General features: G+C 43.8%; 4 non-coding genes across 4 annotated transcripts; all 4 read left to right on the plus strand.

Annotated features, from left to right (window-relative positions):
- The first annotated feature begins 10,184 nt into the window (after nt 1-10,184).
- On the plus strand, nt 10,185-10,256 carry TRNAC-GCA (transfer RNA cysteine (anticodon GCA)). The gene has a single exon. It is a non-coding gene; the product is annotated as a tRNA-Cys (tRNA).
- A 1,818-nt stretch (nt 10,257-12,074) lies between these two features.
- TRNAR-GCG (transfer RNA arginine (anticodon GCG)) lies at nt 12,075-12,146 on the plus strand. Its single transcript has one exon. It is a non-coding gene; the product is annotated as a tRNA-Arg (tRNA).
- A 2,738-nt stretch (nt 12,147-14,884) lies between these two features.
- On the plus strand, nt 14,885-14,956 carry TRNAC-GCA (transfer RNA cysteine (anticodon GCA)). The gene has a single exon. It is a non-coding gene; the product is annotated as a tRNA-Cys (tRNA).
- An 881-nt stretch (nt 14,957-15,837) lies between these two features.
- On the plus strand, nt 15,838-15,909 carry TRNAC-GCA (transfer RNA cysteine (anticodon GCA)). Its single transcript has one exon. It is a non-coding gene; the product is annotated as a tRNA-Cys (tRNA).
- The last annotated feature ends 27 nt before the right edge of the window (nt 15,910-15,936 follow it).

Genomic DNA, 15,936 nt, shown 5'->3' on the forward strand with positions numbered 1-15,936 from the left:
TGCTGGCATCTGTATGTCTGCTGTCAACGCCTTTTCTCTCACCGTGTTCCAGAAGTCTGCTATTTGCGGGCACGACCAGAACATGTGCACCATGTCGGCCTGTTCGTCTCCGCACCGCGGGCAGCTCCGGGTTTGTCCTTCTCCCATCTTTGACATTCTCTTGGGGGTTAGATATGCTCTGTGTACTATGTATATCTGCAGTTGTCTGAACCTGGCGTTTCTGGACACCTTTTTTGCGTACATGAGGACTTTGTTCCATTCCTCGTCTTCGAAGGGTTGTTGCAGTTGCTCTTCCCACTTCATCCGTGCTGTTAGTGTTTTTTTGTTGGTGTGTCCCAGTATTTGCTCATAGAGTCTGGACACCGTATGACCTCCTTCGGATATATCGTACCATGCCTCTAGTTCCCCTTCGGTGTCCTCAGGCTCTGGCATAGTGCTCCACCTCTTCTTTATTGTCTGAACTAGGCTATTGTGCAGGATGAATTGGCCCCTGTGTACATCTTGTTCGTCCATCAGGGTCTGGAATTCAACCCACTGTCCATCACGCCACAGGTCCCCAATTTGGGCCACACCTTTGTCTTCCCATTGTGCCCTGTACGTGGTCAGGCTGGCCACTCGGGTGTCCACCAGCCCCGCCAGTGGGATATGTCTTGAGCAGGGGTCTCGTATGCCCTGTGTCTTCCAGGCTCTTTTCCATAGTGTTCGGCCTAGTTGGGCTATTTTGGGTAGGTCTTTGGCTTGGGCGGCATTGACCCATAATAATTCTCTCAGGTGGTACCTCCGGAGTGCTGGCCCAATAATTATTGCATCTATTGAGGTCTCCTCGCCCAGCCATCGCACCACAAATTGGAGTTGTGCTGCCAAATAGTAATATTCAAAATCTGGGAGTTTGATGCCCCCCCACTCATAGCTTCTCTGTAGTGTGCTTAGTGCCACCCTGTTTCGTCCCCCTCCCCATAGGAAGGTTCTCGCCATAGTGTGTAGGCGCTTGAAGAAGGGCCTTGGTATGTTGTATGGGATGTTCGTGAAGTAATATAAGAGTCGGGGTAGGACTGTCATTTTTAGTAGTGCCGCCCGGCCTATCATGCCCAACGGTAGCGTCTGCCAGAATTTCATAGCCTTTTCAATTTTGTCTAAAGCTATTTGTGTGTTACCTGCGTGTGTTTCCCTGGTGTCGTGATAGATCTCCACTCCTAGGTATTTGAAGGTGTTCGGGGCCCACGTGATGCCCAGAGGCGGTAATTGATCTGACGGCACTGCGCGTAGGCCTGCCAGGGGAAACAGCACGGATTTTTCTCTGTTGACCACTATTCCGGATAACCTACCAAACGCGCGCAGCGCCTCTAGTAAGTCCTGCAGGTGGGTGCGTGGGTTCTGTATGTAAAGGAGTATATCGTCTGCGTATATGGATATCTGGTGTGTTTCCCCGTCTATCTCTATGCCCGTGTCTTTGTAATCCGTTCTTAGGAATACTGCGAACGGCTCCAGGGCCAGGATATATAACATTGGGGACAGGGGGCATCCCTGCTTTGTGCCTCGCTCTATGCCCCATTCCCTAGAAACTTGTCTACCCGTCTTGACTCTCGCTCTCGGGTCTTTGTATAGTAGTTCTATCCATCTTGTAAACCCTTGTCCAATCCCATAGTGGGTGAGCGTTCCCAGGAGCCAGTCCCATCCCACCGAATCGAATGCTTTGATTGCATCCAGTGAGGCTACAGCACACTCCCCTCCCTCCTGGTTTGTCCTTTCTATAACATAGTGGAGTCTGCGCAGGTTCCAGGACGTGTTCCGTTCTGGCACGTACCCTGTCTGGTCCGTGTGGATCAGGGTGGGTAGCACTCTTTTCAGGCGGTTGGCTAGTGCCGCCGTCAGGATCTTGGAGTCCTGGTTTATTAGGGAAATCGGTCTATAGGAACCGCATTCGAGGGGGGGCTTGTCCGGTTTAAGGATCGGGATTATTATAGATTCTGACATACTACTCGGGAGTCTTCCTTTCTCGTATGCTTCCTCTAGTGTTTCTAGCAGTCTCGGGGCTATGTCATTTTTATATTGTTTGTAAAATTCCCCCGGGAGCCCATCTGGCCCCGGAGATTTCCCTGTCGGGAGCTGGGCGATTACCTCCGTTAGTTCCTCTACAGTGAGAGGGGCGTCTAATATTTGGGCCTGTTCCTCCGTCAATTGTGGGAGTCTAATTTCCGCGAGGGCTTCCTTCAGGTCCCCCTCCTCTGCCTCCTGGACCCTGGAGTATAAGTCCTCGTAAAACTGCGAGAACACCTCGTTTATTCCCTCTTGGGACCTTATCACCTCTCCTTTGCTGTTCTGAATTTCATTGATTGGCTCCCGCTTAGTCTCCTGCTTGGTTAGCCAGGCCAGGAGTCTGCTAGGCTTGTCCCCCTCAGCATGTAGTTTCTGTATATATTTCCCGTAGTCTAGTCGTCCCAATCTTTCCCAGGTCTCCACGCACTGTTGTCGCAGGGTGGTGAGGTTCTCTTGTTCCGCCCCCTTCTCCCCCGCTTGTCTCTCAGCCTTCTCGATTTTCCTTTCTAACTCATCTAGTTGTGCTAGGGTTTCTCGTCTGAGACCTCCCATTTTCCCCATCGCCTCCCCTCTGACTACCACCTTGAAGGCCTCCCAGACCGTTCCTGTGCTTTCCACACTACCCTCATTATGTTCAAAATAGTCTTCTATTACGCTTTGGATGTGTTCCTGGAAGCCCGCGTCCAATAATGCCTCTGCCCTCAACCTCCATGTTGGTATAGGGGCTCTCCTGTGTGTGTGCGCCCATGTGATCGTCTGGGGGGCGTGGTCAGATAGGGTTCGCGCGTGTATGTATGCCTCAGTGAATTCCCCCAGTGTCTCCTTGCCCGTAAACAGGTAGTCTATCCGTGTGAATGTCTTGTGTGGGGCACTATAATGCGTGTATCCCCTCTCTTCCCCATGTACCTTCCTCCAGACGTCCTCGAGTCCGAGCTGGTCTAGTATCTGTTGTAGTGCTCTCGCTGGCGGCGCCGCTCTCTTGTGCTTATTATCCGACCTGTCCAGCCGGGGGTCCAGTGTGCAATTATGGTCGCCTGCCCAAATCATCGTTGCATTCCTGTACGGGGCCAGCCGGGGCGGGAGCGTTCTGAAGAAGGCCGTAGCGTCGTGATTAGGGGCATAGGTGTTCACGAGGCATATCTCCCGATTTTCTAGCATCCCATGGACTACCAGGATTCTCCCTTCCGTGTCTTTCTCTTGGTTGATGAGCTGGAATGGGACGCCCGGGGCGACCCAGGTTATGACTCCTCTGGCGTAGTTGGAGTATGTTGCACTATACATCTGGCCTCCCCATTTTTTCTTTATTTTGGCCTGTTTTTCCGCCGTCAGGTGCGTCTCTTGCAACAGTGCAATGTGGGTCCTTGTTTTATTTAACCAGGTATAAATCCTTAGCCTCTTGACGTATGCGTTCATCCCCCTGACATTCCACATGACAATTCTTAAGACATCTCGGTCCTTGTGGGGACTAGCGCTTGCGGCCTGTTCTTTCCCATGGGCTCGCTCGGTGTCTTATTCTCTCGGTGTGTTCCTGCCGGGGATCTGTGTCCCTTCTTCTGGCTGTTGAGTTTTGAATCGTCCGTTCGTTTTCTCTCTCGGGTCGGTTCTCTCTCTGTTGGCCGCTCTTTGTTGTGGGCGGTCTTGCCTCGTGCTTCCCGCCAGCTTTTTGTTTGTGGGTACTGTCCCCTGAATTTGTTTTCCTTGCCGATTCTTTGTGTGTGACAACTGTTATTTCCTCTTCCGCTCTCCTCCTCTCTTTGCGGGCTTTGCCTTAACTTCCCAACTGTTATAACTGTTAACCCAAATAACGTCAACAAACGCCCAGCCTCCCCTCCTCTGCTCGGGCTCCACCGCTTTCCAGGTGCCGCTTTTTCCTCCTCGGCCTTGCCTGTCGCGGCGTAGTGTCTTGAAACTGACACTATAAACATTGTTTTTACTGGGGCTTCTCTGTGGGTCTTGGCGGTTCCCTCTCCCCGAGTCTTGTGCTCCCTTTGTAAGTCTCTTTACTGTGGGCTTTTCAACTTGGTGGCTGTCGGTTGCTCCTTTTCGTTACTTCCCGGTAGGGCATCTCTACCGTCTTGTTCTTGCTCCTGTAGCGTTGGGTATACTTGTCGTGCCCGGTTCTAGTCTCTATTTTGCTGGGGGTGGTTTCTGTTTCGCTCGTTCCTCTCTGCCGACTGTGGAATCCCACGCTGGTCCATCCACTCCTGGGCGTCGGTCGTTGTCTCGAAGATCTGTGTTTTTCCGTCATGCAGTATTTTTAGTTTGGCTGGATACAGCAGCATGAATTTCACCCCTGCCGCTCGAAGGCGCTCTTTGGTCTGCCAGAACTGGGCTCTCTGCTTTTGCACAAGTACCGTATAGTCTGGATATATCGTTATCCTGGCCCCGTTCCTTGTGATGTTCCCTCCTTCTCTCGAGAAAGTCAGGATTTTTTCCCTATCCTTAAAGTTCATAATTTTTGCGATCATTGGTCTTGGTGGTGCTCCTGGGCGCGGTCTTCTAGTCAGCGCCCGGTGTGCCCTTTCTACCACGAAGCCTTGGGATAGGGTCTCTGCTCCCACTTCTTGGATCAGGAGGTTCTCTATGTAGTTCGTGGGGTCCCTTCCTTCCTCCCCCTCTGGCAGCCCCACTATTCGTACGTTGTTGCGCCGGGCCCTGCCTTCTGCGTCTTCAGCTCTGCGTTCTAGTATATTAATTCTTTCCAGTGCTTCCGACATTTGTGTTCGCGAGGCGGACACTTCCACTGAGTTACTCTGTGCTTGTTGTTCCACTGTTGTCATCCTTTCCGCCAGGTTTCTCGTATCTTGTCTAAGAAGTCCCACAACTACCATCACTGCGTCTAACTTGCCTTCTATCGACGTCTTTAACGCCCCTATGGCTTCCAGTATGCTGCTTTCCACTTGCCTGATCTCTCCTTGCGTGGCGTATGACTCCGGCGTGTCTTTCTCCCCAGCCCCTGGCTGCTGGTCGTCGTTCTTCCGGGTGAATGTCTCCATGACTGTTTGTCTCCCTCTGCCGCTTTTAGGCTTGTCTGGCATGTTAGTACCCACTGCTCTTGGCCTGTAGTTGGGCCCTATTCAGTCTGGTTTCGTTTGTGCTTCAGTGGGTCCTTGCTCAATTCCCACACTCGCTTCCACTCTTCCTGCGTGTGTTACCTTTTCATTAAGCGATTTCTCTCTGTGTCTTTACCCTCTTTGTCCGTTTGCCGTGTCTCTCTCCGGTGTTCTCTTCCCTCTCGCTTTTGGGTGGTTGGAGTCTGTGCCTTGCGTGAGGCGGCTCTTCCCCCAGCTTCTGCCTGTGTGGGGGGGGGTCTGTTTGTGCTGGGTGGATTTGTGGTTTGTAGTGACTGTTACGTTCTCTCCCCCGCTTGCTGGTTATCTGTGAGGCAGCTGGTTGGGGTGGTGTCCGGGTCTATATGTAATTCTTTTGCTCTCCTCGTTACTACGGCGGCTACCTTCTTCTCTTATGTCGTCTCTGTTAGGTCTCGGGTTTCCTGACCCGCCCCGCGGTATGTCTCTTGTTCCCTGGGCCTGGTTCCTGTGTCTCGGCGTTACCTCCCTGCTCGGGATCTCCCGCTGCTTTGCCGGCTCTGCTAGTCACCTCTGCGGCAGGGAAGGGCTCTTCTTCGGTTCGATCTGTGGGCCGCTTCCTGTCCGTGGGTCTCGGCGCCTTCTTCCTTCCCCGTTTGGTGTCGCGCTGTTTCTGTAGTGCTGTCTCGGGCTTCTCTTCCTGTTGCTGCCGTCGGTGCCTTGTCTCGCTGCCGGTCGGGTGATGCTCCGATCCTGCTTGGGCTGGGCGTTGATCTGCTGTCTCCCTCGGTTCCGCTCCGGACTGGCAGGTTAGGGCTCTTCTTCAACGATCCGATCTGTGGGCTGCCTCGTATTCTTCCCTGCTTCTCCTATCGGGTTCCGCTGCTGCTGCTACGCACCTCCGCGTTGGCAGGGGGAGGGTTGTTTTGGGTCTAGTCTGTGGGCCGCCTCTCGTTCTCCGCTGTCTCTCCTCTCGAGGTCCCTCGTTGCACTGCTGGGTCTCCGTCGTTGCTGCTCACTTCCGTGTCGGTCGGGAGAGGCTCTTCTGCGGTCCGGCCTATGGATCGCTCTTCGCTCTCCGTTTCTTCTCGTTGTGGGATCCCTCGTTGCTCTGCTGCTGCTCACCTCCGCTTCGACGCGAGGGAATCTGCCTCGGTTCAGTCTGTAGGCCGCTTTCGATCCGTTCTGCCTCGCCTTCCGGGCTCTCCGGTTGTTCTGATGGGCCTCCGCCGCTTCTACACTCCTCCGCGTCAGGGGAGGGCTCTCTTGGTCCGGTCCACGGGTCGTCTCCCAGTCTCCGCCGCCTCGTCTCTCGGGGTCCTGCGTCGCTCTGTTGGCTCTCCGCCGTTGACGCTCACCTCCGCTCTTCTGGGGCTCGGTCTGTGGGTCGCCCCTCGCCTCCGCTGCCTCACCGCTCAGGTTCTTTCGTTGTTCCGCTAGGCCCCCGCTGCCGCTGCTCGTCTCCGCATCGGCTGGGGAAAGCTGTTCTCCAGCTCCGGTCCGTGGGCCGCTTCCTGTTCTTGAGCCGCGCCGTCTTCACCTTCTCCGGGTCGGTGTCGCGCGGCTATCTCTGCAGTTGGCGTCTCGGATTTCTGCCACTCTGGTGGTATTTCGGTCCTGCCTGCGCTGGATGTTAATCAGCTATCTCGCCCGGTTCTACTCCTTCCCTTCGGCCTTCTTCGTGTGTTGAGACGCGGGTCTCTTTTTCAGCGCTGCGCGCCCGCCATTTTGTTGGTGGTGCCGCGCGTCTCTGTCTCTTCTCGTTTTCGCTCTTCTGGCCTCCGTTTTTCGTCGGGTCTTCTCCCGTGTGTGCCTTGGGTCTTCCGACGCCTTTCCCTGGCGTTTGTTTGGGTTTTTTTTTTCCTAATATACGCCTTTCTCAGGATCTTTGGTCGGATCTGGTGGGAGCCTCTCGGAGTCTGCTCACTCTCGCATGGCCGCCAAGCCACGCCCCCGGGTTTAACTATGCTCTTAGCACAAAATCAACAAACTGCAGTAGAGAAGCAGTTACATTTTGCAGAATTTGTGCATTTGACAAAAGATTTTTTTTCCATGTTCCAAGACCTACATGTGATACGAAATGTATGAATTCTTGCAATGGAAACCTCACTGTATTTTACCAAGGCAGATAAAGGACATCCTTTGCACCCCATATACTTATAAGGAGGGTTTGGTGGCTGAAAATGCTTTGCTTTGATGGTGATTGCATGTTGCTTCCACTTTGTACATATTACTGAATAAATAAAGGTGAACATTTCAAAAATGGGGGTATAGCTCAGGGGTAGTGCATTTCACTGCAGATCAAAAGGTCCCTAGATCAAATCTGGGTGCCCCCTTGTCCAACTGTTTTACCTGTAGAAATATGTTTTTAATTAAATAAATGGAAGTAAACATTTACAATCTTAGCATTTTATGTAATGAGCAACACATTCCTACATTTGAAATACTCCTGATCATCTCCTGAAACATAGGGTAAACACTCTTAAGCTGTTTAGGATTTCTTCATATGATACAAGCTGTGTTATACATTCACCCAAGTTCTACTGGTGATATTATCAGTTTGCAATAGTCCATTGGAAGCTCATATGAATGCTATAAAACTGTGGTGGAAACCAATAATATGCCCTTAATGAAATGTATTAATTTGTACAGCTGACCAGAAGTGCACTGATGTCATTAGTTCTACAAGTTCCATAGAGTCACCCACTCTATCACCTTTTTTAAAAAGGGCAGTTTTCAACATTCAAGGGTTTATGTCAGTGGTAGAGCGTAGGAGTGTAGTTCAAGAAGTCCCTGTTTCATAACCATATACTCTCTTCAATAGATCCTGTTAAATGTTTTTCAACCGAATGCACTGTAAGAAACAATAAAATATATCATCATTTCATATACAAAACAATGAACAATTGGGTTTAACTATGCTCTTAGCACAAAATCAACAAAATGCAGTAGAGAAACAGTTACGTTTTGCAGAATTTGTGCATTTGACAAAGTTTTTTTTCCATGTTCCAAGATCTACATGTGATACGAAATGTATGAATTCTTGCAATGAAAACCTCACTGTATTTTACCAAGGCAGATAAAGGACATCTTTTGTACCCCTTATACTTATAAGGAGGGTTTGGTGGCTGAAAATGCATTGATTTGATGGTGATTGCATGTTGCTTCCACTTTGTACATATTACTGAATAAATAAAGGTAAACATTTCAGAAATGGGGGTATAGCTCAGGGGTAGTGCATTTCACTGCAAATCAAAAGGTCCCCAGTTCAAATCTAGGTGCCCCCTTGTCCAACTGTTTTACCTGTAGAAATATTTTTTTAATTAAATAAATGGAAGTAAACATTTACAATCTTAGCATTTTATGTAATGAGCAACACATTTCTACATTTGAAATACTCCTGATGATCGCCTGAAACATAGGGTAAACACCATTAAGCTGTTTAGGATTTCTTCATATGATACAAGCTGTGTTATACATTCACCCAAGTTCTACTGGTGATATTATCAGTTTGCAATAGTCCATTGGAAGCTCATATGAATGCTATAAAACTGTGGTGGAAACCAATAATATGCCCTTAATGAAATGTATTAATTTGGACAGCTGACCAGAAGTGCACTGATGTCATTAGTTCTACAAGTTCCATAGAGTCACCCACTCTATCACCTTTTTTAAAAAGGGCAGTTTTCAACATTCAAGGGTTTATGTCAGTGGTAGAGCGTAGGAGTGTAGTTCAAGAAGTCCCTGTTTCATAACCATATACTCTCTTCAATAGATCCTGTTAAATGTTTTTCAACCCAATGCACTGTAAGAAACAATAAGATATATCATCATTTCATATACAAAACAATGAACAATTGGGTTTAACTATGCTCTTAGCACAAAATCAACAAAATGCAGTAGAGAAACAGTTACGTTTTGCAGAATTTGTGCATTTGACAAAGTTTTTTTTCCATGTTCCAAGATCTACATGTGATACGAAATGTATGAATTCTTGCAATGAAAACCTCACTGTATTTTACCAAGGCAGATAAAGGACATCTTTTGTACCCCTTATACTTATAAGGAGGGTTTGGTGGCTGAAAATGCATTGATTTGATGGTGATTGCATGTTGCTTCCACTTTGTACATATTACTGAATAAATAAAGGTAAACATTTCAGAAATGGGGGTATAGCTCAGGGGTAGTGCATTTCACTGCAAATCAAAAGGTCCCCAGTTCAAATCTAGGTGCCCCCTTGTCCAACTGTTTTACCTGTAGAAATATTTTTTTAATTAAATAAATGGAAGTAAACATTTACAATCTTAGCATTTTATGTAATGAGCAACACATTTCTACATTTGAAATACTCCTGATGATCGCCTGAAACATAGGGTAAACACCATTAAGCTGTTTAGGATTTCTTCATATGATACAAGCTGTGTTATACATTCACCCAAGTTCTACTGGTGATATTATCAGTTTGCAATAGTCCATTGGAAGCTCATATGAATGCTATAAAACTGTGGTGGAAACCAATAATATGCCCTTAATGAAATGTATTAATTTGTACAGCTGACCAGAAGTGCACTGATGTCATTAGTTCTACAAGTTCCATAGAGTCACCCACTCTATCACCTTTTTTAAAAAGGGCAGTTTTCAACATTCAAGGGTTTATGTCAGTGGTAGAGCGTAGGAGTGTAGTTCAAGAAGTCCCTGTTTCATAACCATATACTCTCTTCAATAGATCCTGTTAAATGTTTTTCAACCCAATGCACTGTAAGAAACAATAAGATATATCATCATTTCATATACAAAACAATGAACAATTGGGTTTAACTATGCTCTTAGCACAAAATCAACAAAATGCAGTAGAGAAACAGTTACGTTTTGCAGAATTTGTGCATTTGACAAAGTTTTTTTTCCATGTTCCAAGATCTACATGTGATACGAAATGTATGAATTCTTGCAATGAAAACCTCACTGTATTTTACCAAGGCAGATAAAGGACATCTTTTGTACCCCTTATACTTATAAGGAGGGTTTGGTGGCTGAAAATGCATTGCTTTGATGGTGATTGCATGTTGCTTGCACTTTGTACATATTACTGAATTAAATAAAGGGGAATTTTTCAGTAATGGGGGTATAGCTCAGTGGTAGAGCATTTGACTGCAGATCAAGAGGTCCCTAGTTCAAATCTGGGTGCCCCCCTTGTTCAACTGTTTTACCTGTAGAAATATTTTTTTAAATAAATTGAAGAAAACATTTACAATCTTAGCATTTTATGTAATGAGCAACACATTTCTACATTTGAAATACTCCTGATCATCTCCTGAAACATAGGGTAAACACCATTAAGCTGTTTAGGATTTCTTCATATGATACAAGCTGTGTTGTGCATTCACCCAAGTTCTACTGGAGATATTATCAGTTTGAAATAGTCCATTGGAAGCTCATATGAATGTTATAAAACTGTGGTGGAAACCAATAATATGCCCTTAATGAAATGTATTGATTTGTACAGCTGACTAGAAGTGCACTGATGTCATTAGTTCTACAAGCTCCAAACAGTGACCCACTCTATCACCTTTTTAAAAAAGGGCAGTTTTCAGCATTCAATGGTTTAACTCAGTGGTAGAGCGTAGGAGTGCAGTTCAAGAAATCCCTGTTTCATAACCATATACCTTCTTCAATAGATCCTGTTAAAATGTTTTTCAACCCAATGCACTGTAAGAAACAATAAGATATATAATCATTTCATATACAAAACAATGAACAAATGGGTTTAACTATGCTCTTAGCACAAAATCAACAAACTGCAGTGGAGAAGCAGTTCCGTTTTGCAGAATTTGTGCATTTCACAAATGTTTTTTTTCATGTTCCAAGATCTACATGTGATACAAAATGTATGAATTCTTGCAATGGAAACCTCACTGTATTTTACCATGGCAGATAAAGGACATCTTTTCTACCCCTTATTCTTATAAGGAAGGAGGGTTTGGTGGCTGAAATTGCATTGCTTTGATGGTGATTGCATGTTGCTTCCACTTTGTACATATTACTGAATATATAAAGGTGAACATTTCAGAAAGGGGGGTATAGCTCAGTGGTAGAGCATTTTACTGCAGATTAAGAGGTCCCTAGTTCAAATCAGGGTGCCCCCTTATCCAACTGTTTTACCTGTAGAAATAAATTGAAGAAAACATTTACAATCTTAGCATTTTATGTAATGAGCAACACATTTCTACATTTGAAATACTCCTGATCGTCTCCTGAAAGATAGGGTAAACACCATTAAGCTGTTTAGGATTTCTTCATATGATACAAGCTGTGTTTTACATTCACCCAAGTTCTACTGGTGATATTATCAGTTTGAATTAGTCCATTGGAAGCTCATATGAATGTTATAAAACTGTGGTGGAAACCAATAATATGCCCTTAATGAAATGTATTACTTTGTACAGCTGATCAGAAGTGCACTGATGTCATTAGTTCTACAAGTTCCATACAGTCACCCACTCTATCACCTTTTTAAAAAAGGACAGTTTTCAGCATTCAAGGGTTTAACTCAGTGGTAGAGCGTAGTAGTGCAGTTCAAGAAGTCCCTGTTTCATAACCATATACCCTCTTCAATAGATCCTGTTAAAATGTTTTTCAACCTAATGCACTGTAAGAAACAATAGAATATATCATCATTTCATATACAAAACAATGAACAATTGGGTTTAACTATGCTCTTAGCACAAAATCAACAAACTGCAGTAGAGAAGCAGTTACGTTTTGCAGAATTTGTGCATTTGACAAAAGATTTTTTTCCATGTTCCAAGATCTACATGTGATATGAAATGTATGAATTCTTGCAATGGAAACCTCACTGTATTTTAACAAGGCAGATAAAGGACATCTTTTGTACCCCTTATACTTACAAGGAGGGTTTGGTGGCTGAAAATGCATTGCTTTGATGGTGATTGCATGTTGCTTCCACTTTGTACATATTACTGAATAAATAAAGGTGAACATTTCAGAACTGGGGGTATAGCTCAGTGGTAGAGCATTTGACTGCGGGTCAAGAGGTCCCTAGTTCAAATCTGGGTGCCCCTGTGTCCAACTGCTTTACCTGTAGAAAGAAATTGAAGAAAACATGTACAATCTTAGCATTTTATGTAATGAGCAACACATTTCTACATTTGAAATACTCCTGATCATCTCCTGAAACATAGGGTAAACACCATTAAGCTGTTTTGGATTTCTTTGTATGATACAAGTTGTGTATTACATTCACCCAAGTTCTACTGGTGATATTATCAGTTTGAAATAGTCCATTGGAAGCTCATATGAATGTTATAAAACTGTGGTGAAAACCAATAATATGCCCTTAATGAAATGTATTAATTTGTACAGCTGACCAGAAGTGCACTGATGTCATTAGTTCTACAAGTTCCATACAGTCACCCACTCTATCACCTATTTAAAAAAGGGCAGTTTTCAGCATTCAAGGGTTTATGTCAGTGGTAGAGCATAGGAGTGCAGTTCAAGAAGTCCCTGTTTCATAACCATATACCCTCTTCAATAGATCCTGTTAAGAGGTTTTTCAACCCAATGCATTGTAAGAAACAATAAGATATATCATCATTTCATATACAAAACAATGAACAATTGGGTTTAACTATGCTCTTAGCACAAAATCAACAAACTGCAGTAGAGAAGCAGTTACGTTTTGCAGAATTTGTGCATTTGACAAAACTTTTTTTCCATGTTCCCAGATCTACATGTGATACGAAATCTATGAATTCTTGCAATGGAAACCTCACTGTATTTTACCAAGGCAGATAAAGGACATCTTTTGTACCCCTTATACTTACAAGGAGGGTTTGGTGGCTGAAAATGCATTGCTTTGATGGTGATTGCATGTTGCGTGCACTTTGTACTTATTTCTGAATACCTAAAGGAGAACAGTTCGGAAATGGGGCTAAAGCTCAGTTGTAGAGCATTTGACTGCAGATCAAGAGGTCCCTAGTTCAAATCTGGGTGCCCCCTTGCCCAACTGTTTTACCTGTAGAAATAAATTGAAGAAAACATTTACAATCTTAGCATTTTATGTAATGAGCAACACATTTCTACATTTGAAATACTCCTGATCATCTCCTGAAACATAGGGTAAACACCATTAAGCTGTTTAGGATTTCTTCATATGATGCAAGCTGTGTTGTACATTCACCCAAGTTCTACTGGTGATATTATCAGTTTGAAATAGTCCATTGGAAGCTCATATGAATGTTATACAACTGTGGTGGAAACCAATACTATGCCCTTAATGAAATGTATTGATTTGTACAGATGACCAGAAGTGCACTGATGTCATTAGTTCTACAAGTTCCATAAAGTCACCCACTCTATCACCTTTTTAAAAAAGGGCAGTTTTCAGCATTCAAGGGTTTAACTCAGTGGTAGAGCGTAGGAGTGCAGTTCAAGAAGTCCCTGTTTCATAACCATATACCCTCTTCAATAGATCCTGTTAAAATGTTTTTCAACCCAATGCACTGTAAGAAACAATAAGATATATCATCATTTCATATACAAAACAATGAACAATTGGGTTTAACTAAGCTCTTAGCACAAATTCAACAAACTGCAGTAGAGAAGCAGTTACGTTTTGCAGAATTTGTGCATTTGACAAAACTTTTTTTCCATGTTCCCAGATCTACATGTGATACAAAATGTATGAATTCTTGCAATGGAAACCTCACTGTATTTTACCAAGGCAGATAAAGGACATTTTTTCTACCCCTTATTCTTATAAGGAGGGTTTGGTGGCTGAAATTGCATTGCTTTGATGGTGATTGCATGTTGCTTCCACTTTGTACATATTACTGAATAAATAAAGGTGAACATTTCAGAAAGGTGGGTATAGCTCACTGGTAGAGCATTTGACTGCAGATCAAGAAGTCTCTAGTTCAAATCTGGGTGCCCCTTTGTCCAACTGTTTTACCTGTAGAAATAATTTGCAGAAAACATTTACAATCTTAGCATTTTATGTAATGAGCAACACATTTCTACATTTGAAATACTCCTAATCATATCCTGAAACATAGGGTAAACACCATTAAGCTGTTTAGGATTTCTTGTTATGATACAAGCTGTGTTTTACATTCACCCAAGTTCTACTGGTGATATGATCAGTTTGAAATAGTCCATTGGAAGCTCATATGAATGTTATAAAACTGTGGTGGAAACCAATAATATGCCCTTAATGAAATGTATTAATTTGTACAGCTGAACAGAAGTGCACTGATGTCATTAGTTCTACAAGTTCCATAGAGTCACCCACTCTAACACCTTTTTCAAAAAGGGCAGTTTTCAGCATTCCAGGGTTTAACTCAGTGGTAGAGCATAGGAGTGCAGTTCAAGAAGTCCCTGTTTCATAACCATATACCCTCGTCAATAGATCCTGTTAAAATGTTTTTCAACCCAATGCACTGTAAGAAACAATAAAATATATCATCATTTCATATACAAAACAATGAACAATTGGGTTTAACTATACTCTTAGCACAAAATCAACAAACTGCAGTAGAGAAGCAGTTACATTTTGCAGAATTTGTGCATTTGACAAAAGATTTTTTTTCCATGTTCCAAGATCTACATGTGATACGAAATGTATGAATTCTTGCAATGGAAACCTCACTGTATTTTACCAAGGCAGATAAAGGACATCCTTCGCACCCCATATACTTATAAGGAGGGTTTGGTGGCTGAAAATGCATTGCTTTGATGGTGATTGCATGTTGCTTGCACTTTGTACATATTACTGAATTAATAAAGGTGAATTTTTCAGAACTGGGGGTATAGCTCAGTGGTAGAGCATTTGACTGCAGATCAAGAGGTCCCTAGTTCAAATCTGGGTGTCCCCTTGTTCAATTGCTTTACCTGTAGAAATATTTTTTTCATTAAATAAATTGAAGAAAACATTTACAATCTTAGCATTTTATGTAATGAGCAACACATTTCTACATTTGAAATACTCCTGATCATCTCCTGAAACATAGGGTAAACACCATGAAACTGTTTAGGATTTCTTCATATGATACAAGCTGTGTTTTACATTCACCCAAGTTCTACTGGTGATATTATCAGTTTGAAATAGTCCATTGGAAGCTCATATGAATGTTATAAAACTGTGGTGGAAACCAATAATATGCCCTTAATGAACTGTATTAATTTGTACAGCTGACCAGAAGTGCACTGATGTCATTAGTTCTACAAGTTCCATACAGTCACCCACTCTATCACCTTTTTTAAAAAGGGCAGTTTTCAACATTGAAGGGTTTATGTCAGTGGTAGAGCGTAGGAGTGTAGTTCAAGAAGTCCCTGTTTCATAACCATATACCCTCTTCAATAGATCGTGTTAAAATGTTTTTCAACCCAATGCACTGTAAGAAACAATAGGATATATCATCATTTCATATACCAAAAAATGAACAATTGGGTTTAACTATGCTCTTAGCACAAAATCAACAAACTGCAGTAGAGAAGCAGTTACATTTTGCAGAATTTGTGCATTTGACAAAAGATTTTTTTCCATGTTCCAAGATCTACATGTGATACGAAATGTAGGAATTCTTGCAATGGAAACCTCACTGTATTTTACCAAGGCAGATAAAGGACATCCTTCGCACCCCATATACTTATAAGGAGGGTTTGGTGGCTGAAAATGCATTGCTTTGATGGTGATTGCATGTTGCTTGCACTTTGTACATATTACTGAATTAATAAAGATGGACTTTTCAGAACTGGGGGTATAGCTCAGTGGTAGAGCATTTGACTGCAGATCAAGAGGTCCCTAGTTCAAATCTGGGTGTCCCCTTGTTCAACTGTTTTACCTGTAGAAATA

The sequence above is a fragment of the Ambystoma mexicanum genome, chromosome 4q (assembly GCF_040938575.1).
Source record: "Ambystoma mexicanum isolate Mex_15411 chromosome 4q, UKY_AmexF1_1, whole genome shotgun sequence".
NCBI classification, from domain to species: Eukaryota; Metazoa; Chordata; class Amphibia; order Caudata; family Ambystomatidae; genus Ambystoma; species Ambystoma mexicanum.